The sequence below is a fragment of the Erpetoichthys calabaricus genome, chromosome 4 (assembly GCF_900747795.2).
Source record: "Erpetoichthys calabaricus chromosome 4, fErpCal1.3, whole genome shotgun sequence".
NCBI classification, from domain to species: domain Eukaryota; kingdom Metazoa; phylum Chordata; class Cladistia; order Polypteriformes; family Polypteridae; genus Erpetoichthys; species Erpetoichthys calabaricus.
The window spans coordinates 82,412,665-82,426,485 of NC_041397.2; the positions used below are offsets into that span (position 1 = coordinate 82,412,665).

The window sequence follows — 13,821 nt, forward strand, 5'->3', positions numbered from 1 at the left end:
TACAATACTTTCCCTATATTTCGTATACAAAAAAGGAAAAAGTAGTAAGATTGCGCCTGAACTTGGCATACAGTATCTGTAAAGCTTTCATGGCACAGTAAAGCAGAACTTTACTGTCTGTCAGAAAAAGGGCCAAGCTCATACTACTTGAGAAATATGAAACTGTGCTGCCTCGTCATTACAGAGTCATTTTATTTGTCATTTTCTGCAATTTCTGGTTGTATAATCTGACATCCTCAGGCAACAAGATCAGTAATGACAGTCAACATATTTGATACCCCCTCTGACTAGACACTGGCTTTAGATATTTGAATTGCATCTAGCCATGAACAGACAAATGACCTCAGATTTGGTTGTCCTTATTCTCATTCGACCCAAGTTACTATCTGCAAGGAACCACTGAGAATACATTTTAAGATGAGAGAAATATTACAAGAGTAGAGAGACACTCAACCAAAGGCAGCTTGAAATTGATTTGAACCCATGGAAAAAACTGACTAACCCATCGTTATTTTCTACTTTTCTACTGCAGTACCAAATGTTGATGTTTCAGCGTCCACTGCAAGTTGAAGACCTCCATTTAAACTAAACACCAGTACAGAGGGCAGTACATAACAACAGAGCAGCAGGATTTTATAGTACATCTGGTCAATGTGTGGATGCCAATGAAAAACTGAAGAAGAGCTTGGACATGGAGATTGCAACCAATGATTCTCACGCGATACGATCTCCATAGATATCAACATGTAGTGGAAACCATCTCAGCTTTGAAGAAATATGGGACTGTCATTAGCACTGGCAACAAAATGAGCACTTGGTGTTAATGTTTTGAAAACTGAGCAATCATGTCTTAGACAGAGACACAATAACTACAAAATTGTAACTAAAATCTGTATATTTCTTAGTATATTCTGGTAGTCCCATTCTGTGTGTGTGTAAGAGAAAAACAGAGAATTACTGAAGAAGTTACACAAATGCTTAAATATAATAACTTAAAATTTTCACAAAGGGTGAAATATTTTTAGTGAGGCATTGTATGGGCCAAGGAAAAATATCAGACTGTTAAATAGTTTGAACTACAAACATTTACCTACAGATCTCATATCCAATAATAAAACATCACTAAGATGATAACATAATAATAACATCCAAGCATGTTCATGCCCAGCCTATATTTGGATGGTAGACTAACCAAGAAAAGCTTGGCTTTGCTGTTGGAGTAGGTGTTGGTGAGGCCAGCAGGGGGCACTTACCCAATGGTCTGAATGTGGATCCCAATGCCCCAGAGCACTGTGCTGTAAATATTCCGGTGTCCTTCGGATGAGATATAAAACAAAGATCCTGACTCTATGTGGTCATAAAATATCCCTGGGCATCCTTTGTAAAGGGTAGGGTTTACCTGAAGTCCTGGCTAAATTGCACAAAATGGCCTAGTCACCCTTGTCCCCTAATCATCCCCTGTCTCTAATTGGCTAGTTATCTCTTACCCCTTTACCACCTAACAGCTAATGTGTGGTGAGCATAATGGTGCAAAGTGGCTGCCATTGCATCATCCAGGTGGATGCTGCCGAATAGTGGTGGTTGAAGTGGTTCTTGAGAAAAAGCGCTATAGAAATGCAAAGAATTATTATTATCATTATTATTAGTACACAAATACACTGGGCTCAAGCATTGGCAGAAAGTTCACTCAAGATAGTAAGAAGGAGCTGTTGCTTTTCCTGACCAATAAGCAATTGTGCCCTAATAATAACAGTAGATGGACTAAGTGGTCCAGTACAATGGAGATGGACTACATGATCCAGTTCAATGGACAACAAACTGATGGAGGATTTCAACAGTAACCCCACTGAACTTGCATGCAGTGAAAAAAACTGTAAACTCAAATAGATCACTTAATATGACTTCTTAATTTTGCTGTACTTTTATTCAGCTGTATGATTGCTTCAAGATAAAATGCTATCATCAATTACAGCCTCCAAAAAAAGATAACCAGGATCAGTTCTCCATGCAAACCACACACAACATTAGATTAAGACTACCTTTATTAAAAATATAAGGACCATCTGTACTCACAATCCAACTTGCTACTACACTGCGGTTTGAGTCGCACACCATCTGAAATGTGTTACTGTCTGTTGTGAATTGGATCCTTTCTATGTCTGAGGAAGTAAATGCCAATATGAAAATAAGTCGCAGGCAGTAAAAAAATAAATAAAACCCTGCAAGCCTGTTTGTGTAAGTGATTCTGCAGATGTCTCATTTCTCTTTTACATTGCCATAGTTCATAGAAATGCAATAACTGCAATGATGGTGAGCTGTACATCAAATGGAGTTCTTGTACAGATTTATGATATTGATGCCACAATAAAAAAATAGAAGACATTAATAAAACTTGAGTTTTGTTTTCTAATGCGTTCTTTTTTTGCTCTGAATCAAAGTCCTAGTTCAAGTATTTTAATCTTAAGACATTCTTCTTTTATATTTGTATCCCCTCATGAATTTAATAATTAGGCCTTGAGGAAGTGCGGTTTGATAGATGAAGTTTGCACACCCATCCCATATGAAGCACTATTCCATATTTTCATAGATTTTTTGAGGTTGTATTGAAAGACTCTTTAACGGTGATTTGAAGTGCTGTTCCCCAGTTTTGTTTTTTTGTTTTAAATGTGCTTCTTTGACTTTTGTTTGGTTGGTCATGACAGTTAAATGCCATTTCACATTACACAGCTTTTCCAGCAACTTATCAGTCATGATATACCCAGTGGCTCACTGCAACAAGTCCATGACTCACGCTGACAACATTAATGGTGGACTTGTGTGCATAGGAGCTGACAACTAATGAATTCTTATGTGGAAGTATAATCCATATAAAGCAATGACATTGAATGAGGAATTCAGGTGTTTTGGGCCTCACAAACAGAAGAAACGTTCATCTGTCTAATATCTTGTGATGAAGTACCAAGACAGAATTAAAAAATAGAAGAAGAAAGGGCAGAGATTGCAGGTGAACTCACTGAACCTGTTAACCCTTCGTATAGTATGGGCTCCATCGGGCAGCATATTATTGGCTGTCTGAATACGGGATGAGCACAACTGTACTGGAAAATTAGACATGCCCAACTGTTTTCAGTTTCAGTGTAAACTGACATGGTCCGACAATGAGATCAGAAACGACATTCAGCGAGTCTGACGTGCTCCATAACTAGGAGTCATGTAATAAATATCAGAAAGGAGAAATCATTACAAATTTTGACATTTCATAAAATTTTCAGTTTAGCCTTCTGTCAATATGGAATATGTATATTCATTTACAACAATCAGTCTGTTGACCAACATCCATTTAAGATGGCAGTGTGCTGTCAGCAGAATTAAAGTTTAGGAATTTTCAAAAGAAATCTTTTATTATTTAGTATCAGAATCATTTTAGGGAGTCAGAGCATTTTTCGTTTTTTGACTTTATTCTTTTGGTTTTCATATTGGGACTTGGTATTTTGGTATTGTAAGAGAAACAAGAGGACAACGATAAAGAGTTGGGGAACCAGTCTGGTAAGCCAGTGAAACTGAATTGCAAAGCAAAAGAAAAAACACAATAATTTCAGAGATGTCTTTTCAGACGCAAGTTCAGGTTAGGACTGACAGTCCTTCCAACAGGAAGAGGCGGGTCCAGGTGAGCGGACACCAGAAGTGATGTCAGAGGAGTTATAGCCAATCATCTGATCTGCAGAGGGAGGAAGAAAAAACACGTTGGTACACAGCGCCAGCTCCTGGAGCAGTGGAGGAATTGCAGCCACTAAAGTCCTTCAGGTATCCCCTATGCACACGCACACGACAGCACTCATTTTTCTAGTTTTGACTGTTTTATCTCTTTTAAATTTAGCTTGACAGATATCACTTGTACATTCTATATCTAGTATTTTACACTTTTATGTATGAAATAGCTGCTCCTGTTCTCAAAACAGGTCTTTAAACAGCCAGTTGCAGTGACTGAGACGACCGCAAAGTCACACACTCATGTCTGTGTGCCTGCATCTTATGCTTGAATGTCCTGCCTGTAGAAACAGCTGTGCAGGGGGCTTAGCACACCTCTATGGCACGTCGCACACACCTCGTTACAAAATATTTAATAAATAACAATCTTTATTTGATGAAGTAAATAAAAAATTAAATATGCTGTAACTTTCTATCAATCCGTACATTTTCTAAACACACAAAACTCATTGGGCGCAAGGTAGGACCAATCGCTGCACAGGATGTCAGCCCATCGCAAGTTGAACACACACACATACAGGGGGCCAGTTTAGCACCACCAATCCACCTACCCTACATGTCTTTCAAAACAGTTAACCCAATCTCCGGAAACCTGAATGTTATGGCATGCATATATTGTCTAACTTAATTAAAATAAGAAAGTGTTTATAAGCAGACAATAAGCAGACCAACACAAACAAAAAATGTAGTAATTTCAATATCATTAACAGAATTTGTGAACTTTTTCATAATTTCATGTTTTATGAGAACTAAATGAAATTGTAGCTGTGTTTTCCCAAAATTACCAAAGTTCAGCAGCTCTAACATAAAAAATGGGATTCAACAAAAGCCTGACATGTCAAAATGATTCCACCGACAAAATGTCTTCATTTTTTAAAAGTTTTAGTTAAAATTCAAAGTAAAACAGTTCACACAAAAAAGAAAAAATTTAAATAGCAAAAATTAGAAAAGTTCTTATTTAAGAGAAGTTCTGTTCAAAGCTTAAATCTTATTACATTTCTAATCGTTACAAAGTCACTTCTAAACATTTCTGAACCATTTCTAAACGGTCAGCAAACTGTATGTCTATCCTATTTCTGTGTTGAAAATGGATCTTTTAAGTCCCTGAGTACTGAGATCTGTTCTAAACAACTGACTCAGTTATCACACTGTATCTTAATTATAGCAAGAAAGTTCAATCTCTTATTAATTTACAGGTGAAAAAGATTATACCATTGTCTATGGCTATGACTAAGCAAACACTAATATGAATTTAACTTAACTTAAAGCACTACTTTCTAGGTTGGCTCTTACAGAAATAATAAAGTGTACTAAATCTTAAAGATTTAGGTTATACTGCAGTTTTAAATTATACAATTTATGACATGTGACATGGAATTTAACGTCTATATGTAGCAGTACGGTTCATCTGCTCCCCCAGCCCCAAGCCTAAATGTCAACCTACACCCATGGGTTTCACGAAATGTATGCAAATCCAAACGTGCCTATTGGTCATTAGCACTGCATGCACCAGTGCTTAATGTTGACAGCCTATGACAAGACTGTATTCCTGGTTAACACCAAAAGAATTTCAGAAGCACTGCTTTAATATGTTACAGTAGTAGGTATGACTTGCATAAACTAAAGCATCCATCCTTCCCTTTTTTGACCTCGCTTTTCCATTACAGGTATGAAGCCTATCCTAGCAGTAACAGGCACAAGATGAGAGCCAACACTGAAATGGGTGCCAATCCGCCGTAAGGCAATCTTACATACACAAGCATCCTTCTCATTGACGATTTTCCTCTATATCTTAACCAGTAATAAAACAATCTATTGGTGCATTTTGTTTTACCCACATAACCATAATAACATGAAGCAGGACCTGAATGTCTTCAGGAGAATACTAAAGCACCAAGATAAAAACTCACACAAGAAAAATCAGAATGTGCAGATGCCACATACTCAGTCACCTGACCTGGAATGGAGCCTTGGTTCAGAAGCATCACTAACTGCTGCACCACCTACCCTAAATAATAAAACCTAGCTGGCTTTAATTCCAAGACTCAGAGCAAACTGTAAGGAGTATTTAGCAATGTAACAGTCAGGTTCTTTTTTTTTAAACAAGACTATATTTTTAAGTGAGAAATGTATTTCTTTGGCCCTGCACTAGGTTAATCAAACTTGATAAAATATGGGTGGATGGATACATTCATTGCAAACTAGGAACTGTGGCTGTAGTTTATAAAATTGTAGTATTTGTACTGTCAGGCTGCAGCTTGTCCTGTTCACAGAGAAATCACACCCACCCCAGCCCCTCTTTGTCACAATGGCTGGATTTATAACTGCATTCTGCCCCCTGGTGGTGAGAGGCAGGCAGGGAAGTTCATAAAGGATAAAAACAAAGCTGCTGCCATTCTACTCTTGAAATTTCAGGGCTAAACTCTTAGAATATTAAGGACTTTCTTGATTCAAGGGTGTTTAAAACTAGCATAAAATTAAACATAAAAAAGAGCATGCACAGAAATTACATTTGTTACACAATTTATTTAATTTAAATTTAACTCAGACAAATAGGTAATTGCTCACAACTTTAACACCCACATACATTTTTCATACGTGTAGTATTTTATTTTTAGCATAATTTTGCTATGATTTAAAAATCTTCTTAGCAAAACAGGGCAGTTTTACATCTTGTCTTGTACTGTTCTTACACAAATTGAAAATTATTTAATTTCCTTGTTCTGGTGGCAGCTTGATCTACTGTTAAATACACTGGAGATTAAACAGGTTCACAGCCCACCACATCTAACAGTGTGATTCATGGCAACCTGCCTGGGTATTGATCGCTTAAATTATAAGAAAAAGAATGTCTGGGATGTGCTCAACCATAAAAAGTGGTGTACAAGCAAAGGCTGGATCTTTAATTCGCTTCAAATGTAGTCTGCTTGACTTGGACCATTTGGGCATCTCTTACTCAAACAGAACTTTCATTCAATTATCAAAAAACCTTTAAACCAAATCCCACTTTCGTGACTCACCCCAGCACACCGAGTTCTTGACCTGCTGTATTTAGAATCCCCCAATACTAGTCGACATTCCAAATCAGACGGTTATACTGACCTTTGAATCCTGAAAAATCTGATTACACCTGACTGCATCAATGCAGGTGAGTTTGAACGCACAGATAAGCACATATCTCCAGATTTTATACAGTGCCTAAATAAATACAAAGGAAATAAGAAAATAAAGGCAATAGCTCTACCATAATCCTTTGAATATTTAATGATCCTGTTCTCTGGTCATAAACTATGAAACCTGACAAAATAGGTTCAAACACAATATCTCACACTCCTAAGTCTGCAGTTTATACATTCAACAAATTCAGTTGCACTGTCTGAAAGTATTCGTTACGCTGTTTGACTAATTCCATTTTTCCTATCAATTTTTTTAAACTTAATTAATTAATTTATTAATTCTTTACATTTATATAGCACTTTTCTCAATACTCAAAGCGCTCTCCACATAGGGAGGACCCGGGAAACAAACCCACAGTCTCCTGTGAGGATAGGGTTGTACGCAGCCAGAGCCTATCATGACAGCATTGCATTAAATTAGATTAGATCAGGGGTCCCCAACTCCGGTCCTGGAGGTTTTCAGGTTTTTATTCTAACCCTTTTCTTAATTAGTGACCTGTTTTGCTGCTAATTAACTCCTTTTCCTTTCATTTTAATTGACTTGTTTTTTAAGATTTGTTCCCCTGAATTTCTTCACCGTTCCTCTGAATTGCTTCATTTCTTTCCTTAAACGGTACCCAAACAGAAATGAAATGTGAAATGAATGAGCCAACAGAAGACCAACTAAGTCAGGGCCTCAGACTCCAACCAATTTCAGTCCAAGAAGTTGCTTAATTAGGTAATGAGTCTTGTTGTTAAGTAAACTCGTTCTTTAATTCTATGGCTTGTTGCTGCTCTTATTGTGCAGTAGCAGACATTTCTAAAATTGGTGATCTTCTCTTTTCTAAGAGTACAGTTAAAATGTTTTGTGGACCTGAGTAGATCAACATTCCCGAGACATTCACTTTTCCTTATTTTCCGATATTGTATGATGGACATAGTTTGCTGGTCATGTTTTGGTTCATTTTGTATCTCATTATTGTTTGGCTGCTAATTAAGGAAAAAAGAAACAATTGAGGGGTCTGAGTCTTCAAGAACAAGTCAATTAAAATGAATGCAAAAGAAGTTAATTAGCAGCAAAAACAGGTCACTAATTAAGAAAAGAGTTAGAATGAAAACCTGCAGCCACTGGGGCCCACCAGGACCAGAGTTGTGGACCCCGGACTTAGAGAAACTATTAATCCCAAGGGGAAATTTAGATGCATACAGCAGCAGAAACATAAAAATATGGAAACCGATTCAGAGAACAAATAATACAATCAATCAATAAATAAAGTATATTGGACATAAATTGCAAAATTAACTTAAAGAGTATAAGCATTTAGTTTGAGACGCTGCAAGAAAGCATTGAATTGCCTGATAGCAGTGGGCAGAAAAAACCCCAGGAGGCACTTATCAGCACACCGCGGTGGAATGAGCCTGTGGCTATTTGTGCTCCAGGAGAGCACAACCTGGTGGGAATGGAGGGGTTTTTTCATGATGGCATCCAACTTTCCCATCATCCTCTTTTCCACAACAGCTTCTAATGTGTCCAGGGTTAGCCTTGTGATGGAGCAGGCTTCCTTGATAAATTTGTTCAGGCATCGTGTGTTTGTTTGATCTTAAGTTGTTTCATCAGGAGACCACAGCACAGAACAAAACACTGGCTACTATGGAATGACTGAACATTTCTAGCAGTTAGCTGTAAACATCAAAGGACCTGAACCACCTGAGAAGTTATAGTCTGCTTTGGCCTTCTTGTATAGCGCCACTGTGTTGTCTGTTTATGTGAACGCAGGTACTTGTACACACACCATACCTTTAAATGGTGACTTGTCTCAGAGGCTCTTTGGCATGCCAGAAGTCCACCACCAGCTCCTATGTCTTGCTGATGTGGGGCTGTAGGTTGTTCTCCATGCATTACAAGACAAAGTCCTCCACAATCTTCCTGTACTCTGACTCATTGCCATTATGAATGTAGCCTATGATGGAGAAGTCATCTGAAAACTTCTGTAGGTGGCAAACACTGTTATTGTACTGGAACTCTGTTGTGTAGATGGCAAACAGGGTGGGAGACAGTCCAGTTCGCTGAGGTGCTCCAGTGTTACACACCACCATTTCTGACCACAAGTTCATGGAGCCAACCCAGGGCCATCTTAACTGCATTATAGGCCCCTGTGCAAAGCAGTGCACTGGGGCTCCTACCTACACAACCACTCAGCAAGTCACAATGTACATACAGTATATTAGCATGGGGCCCCTATGCTTGTGGGGCCCCCAGGCAACTGCCCAGCATGCCCATGCATTAAGACAGCCCTGTGCCAACCAACGTGGTGTGGTGACTGTCCTCTGTAGGGCTCAATCCCTCACACATCGACACTCATCTAGAGAATAAACCATACGGACACGGCGAGAAAGCACAAAATTCACCCAGGCAATGACTGAGTCATGTTCCAGCTGTGAGTTGGTATATTCTTATATAATACGCAGCCATGGCTGTTCGTTTGTCTGTCCAGGATTTTAAATCACCTGTAGCTTGCAAACCATTTGACCTATTGACCTGAAATTTGGTACACATATACTACGTGACGTCTACTATCTGCTTTTCGGGTTGGGAATTATTACTCTTTATTTTATTATAGAAACAACTCTCGGCAGCAGGGCAGCATATGCGTTCTCATCCCTACCACCTTCGCCATCACTTCCCCTACTACTTCATATCTTAAATCATTCTTGAGGCAGACTGAAGAGTTAAGTGCCAGCTGAAGTAGAAAAATGGACTCAGTGTTAACGCAAAAAGATGCTGATGAAAGAAGAGAAGAAGTGGGCCGCTAGAGTGGAGAAAAGAAGAGCTGCCCAGAAAGCAGCAAGCGCACCTCTGGGCAAACAAATGCTAAATATACAGAGAAAGAGTATGAAAACTATGAAGAGCGCACTCAGTATTTACGACAGGCTGACGCACAGCGAAATAGAGAATTGCTCGAGCAACTGAGAGCAAAGAACAGACCATACAACGAAGACAGGCCGACACTGAGCGAAAGAGAATTACAAGAGAAAATGAGACAGAGGAAGAGGCTAATCGACGTTGGTAATCAGTGGTCAGACGTGCCAGAATTGCAAAGGCAAATGAGACAGAACAAAACGGCATCCAGAGACGACAAAGAGACGCTGATCGCGTGAGAATAGCTAGAACGCTCTCAGCCAAGTGATTCACCGTTACTGGTCAATATTTAATTTGTAAAATGTTTTTATGTGCACTTGTGCAGAAATAATCATTTAACTAAAGCCAGCTTTATTTTATATAGCAACATCATATACGTAGCAAACTCACCACAATCTGAAGGTACTAAGATACAACAGCACAATATCCATCCCTCAGTCCATTTTCAGAATCCATGTTCAGAATCCATGGAGAAGCAGTGGCTATCCCCGCACCAATAGGCAGAGGACCCTGGCTAGGGCATCAGTTATTTTCAGGGCTCACAGTCAAACTTAATTCAAAGTAAAATGGATGACTTTGGAACTGAAAGCCAAAGTATTCAGAAATAAGGAGAATGTGTAAACTGCACACTAACAGTGCCCAGCCAAAGATAAGCACTCTGATCCTGTAACTTGAAGGAAGAAGAATTGTGTGGCGGGCTAGCCATTCCTTGCCAACCTGCCACCAGACCTTGGATCATGTACTTCTGCCGCCATTATATTCTATTATTGTATGACAATTATGGTCTGACAATTTTTCTAGTAAGGAACACAAAAGTTTCAGGGTACGGTAGCACTCATTAATCATTGGTGCCAGAGAGTGGAGACGTGTTGCACGCAAATAAGATTTCACTGCACTCTGTACATAGGACAACAAGTACCCTATAACCCTGTGATCTCCATCATTCAATATTTTATTCAGAATTATATAAAGCAAATCATTTAGCTTACTAGTTAGTTTTAAGTTCTAATAGGCCCATCCAACAGCAGGAATGGTTTCAATTTAAAGACAGACACGTCCTAATTTTTTAAAGACTTGTCGCTAGACTGTGGGTGGTCATCTTTCTCTTATTGACAGTTCAGTGAAGAGAAACCATACCAAGAGATATGAATGAAAAACTTGAATTTATTAGCAGTCAATAAAAAAGGTAATAAAACTTTCAGCAGTCAGAACAAAGCAAATTAACACACGTTGTGTTTGTCTTCTTTCTCAAACTGTGCGATAATTGAATATTCAGACTTTGTTGTTTAGACTGTCATATATTCAGCCAAATAAAATCATGCAAAGGAAAAAGATCTTCATTAAGAATGAAAAAAAAAATAAAATTTACAAGTTCTTTTAATTAAAATAGAAATGACTAAATGCAAATTAAGCAGCCAATTTTATACTATTATTCATTTCTCTCTGCCCTTCTTTTTTATCCCTTTCCAACCTTCTGTCCTTCAGTAGGTGACAAATACAGAAAATCCCAGTGTGGGGCATCCCTGAAATCCCCACACTACTCTTTGAAAATATTTTATGTTAATCGTGACTCACAAAAAACATTTAAATCTTTATTGCTAACTAACTAATGTGGCTAACTAACAGTCTAATTGCTAACTAATGTGGCCACTCACAACTCATTATGCCACCACGGTTCACCCTAATAATTGGCAATTTCTTGCCATACTAGAGACACCCACTCTAGTCTATTATAAGAACTTTTTTTTTAATTATCAGCCCTACCTGCTCTACAAATCAGATCCACCAAACAACTGATAAACACACCGATGCTGCAGGCAACTTGAGTGCTGCACTCTGGGAAAGTAACAATATTTATTTATAATACACTGACTTCATCACATAGAACAAGAATGACCTAATTAAAAGAAAAACAGCACAATAACCTAAAACATTTTACCCACAATAACAGCTTATCCTGCGTAACATCATTATAGGATTTCTTCAAATCATCTTGATATTATCCATATTATACATCAATGGAGTACAGCACCACAAGACTAAATGGCAAGGACACCAGTTTTTGAATGTAAAAGGAGATGGTACTCAAATGTGGCACTTGGTGCCAAGGCCCACCTGCCAAGTTGTTTTGCCTGCCTAAGTTAAAGCCATCCCTGATGGAGGATTGCAGGAATCGTGGGAAAGAGGGGTCCTTTCATTCGATTGGCTGGCCCGGCGCTGTTTCAGCCGTGGAGTGGCCAAATGGGGGAGGCAGCTTGATGGATGAGGTCTCCAGGACTCTGAACAAATCCAAATCATATTATGTGATATCATCCATCCATCCATCCATTATCCAACCCGCTGAATCCGAACACATATGTGATATCATCTACTGTTAAATTCTGCTCCGTACTTCTAAAAGTTTTATCTTTATACTGTATTGAGGATTTGTTCTGTTCTGTGTATTGTATTGTATTGTATTGACCCCCTTCTTTTAGACACCCACTGCACACCCAACCTACCTGGTAGGAGGTCTCTCTTTGAATTGCCTTTCCCAAGGTTTCTTCCATTTTTTCCCTACAAGATTTTTTTTTTGGGAGTTTTTCCTTGTCTTCTTAGAGAGTCAAGGCTGGGGGGCTGTCAAGAGGCAAAGCCTGTTAAAGCCCATTGCGGAACGTCTTGTGTGATTTTGGGCTATACAAAAATAAATTGTATTGTATTGTATGGAGCCCATTATTGTTCACGAGGTAGGAGCCAACACTGAGCAAGGTGCCAGATCATCATAGGGCACACTCACACATACTGCCATGCTCACCCTGATCTGGCTAAAACAAAGTCACCAATTAACCTGATCTGCAAGGTTTAGAGATGTGAGGGGAAAAGCAAAATGCCTGAAATAAATTATTGAAGAAATTAGGATTGTTAATATTGGTATTATTTTCATGAATGTTGTCCCATTTTTAATAAAGTATTTTACCGATTTTTAATAAGCATCTGAGTATCTGAATAGAATTAAAGAATAAAAAGAGTTAATTTGCCAATGGCCACTTGGATTGCTTCACAGTCCCTTCATTATATGTGATCTAATTCTTGGATACAGCAACAGCTTCACTAAGTATTGAAGATTGCACAGTCCTTACCTAATGAACAAGCCAGTGTGTTTCAGAAGTCTGTTTATTCTGACTTTTTTAGATCACTCTGTTCTATCACATACTGTTTCATAAAATTGACTTTTTCCTGAATTTCTGTAGTATACTTTTACAATATGTCCCATTGAAAGTAACACTTCAGATAATGTTACATTTCATCTTGACGCTTGGCATACTCTTATTTGTTAAATACTGCATGAGCCAAGATTATCTCAGGGGACAAGGAATTAGTTCATTAAACTATACTTTTATCTGAAGCCCAGCAAATTTGTTTGACATTGGTACTGAAAATACAAGGGTACACAGTTTTTGATTGCAAAAAGAAAAGTAATGGACGCCAAAGCAGTTTTAAGTTACGAAGGCCGTCTAAAGGTTTCAAGACTATTGTCAGCTATTGATTAGGGTTTCCAATTACCTTGCTGAAATTCCTCTGGCTGAGGTAGAATTCATTCAGATGTTCGGTAAGCACTACTGCGTATTCAATGGCTGCCAACAAGTAAGTGATCTGCCAGCGTCTGGGATTAGCACTGCCGAGAACTCTTATGTCTCTATTGATTAGGCGCCGCCTTAAACAGGCAGAATTGAATTAGTTCTGTTTTATTACAAGTATCTTACTTTAAGGGGAGCCTCTACATAATCATTACGAATATCATGAACACTTTAGCACCACCTAAAATCATGACATTATTCATTTTCCTCTAGCCTACAAGGAAAGAAAAAATACATAGGGCACATCTGTAAACAGGGCAGCATGGTGGCATAGCATCACAGTAAGGAGACTGGGGTTTGCATGTTCTTCTAATGTCTGCGTGGGTTTCCTCCCACTGTCCAAAGGCATGCAGGTTAGGTG

At 38.5% G+C, this 13,821-nt stretch overlaps 1 long non-coding RNA gene across 1 annotated transcript; it reads right to left on the minus strand.

Annotated features, from left to right (window-relative positions):
• Positions 1-3,690: 3,690 nt before the first annotated feature.
• Positions 3,691-13,472, minus strand: LOC127527647 (uncharacterized). The gene is made up of 3 exons (XR_007934832.1): positions 13,387-13,472; positions 6,871-6,966; positions 3,691-3,718 (listed from the first exon to the last, which is right to left on the minus strand). It is a non-coding gene; the product is annotated as an uncharacterized LOC127527647 (long non-coding RNA).
• Between the last annotated feature and the right edge of the window lie 349 nt (positions 13,473-13,821).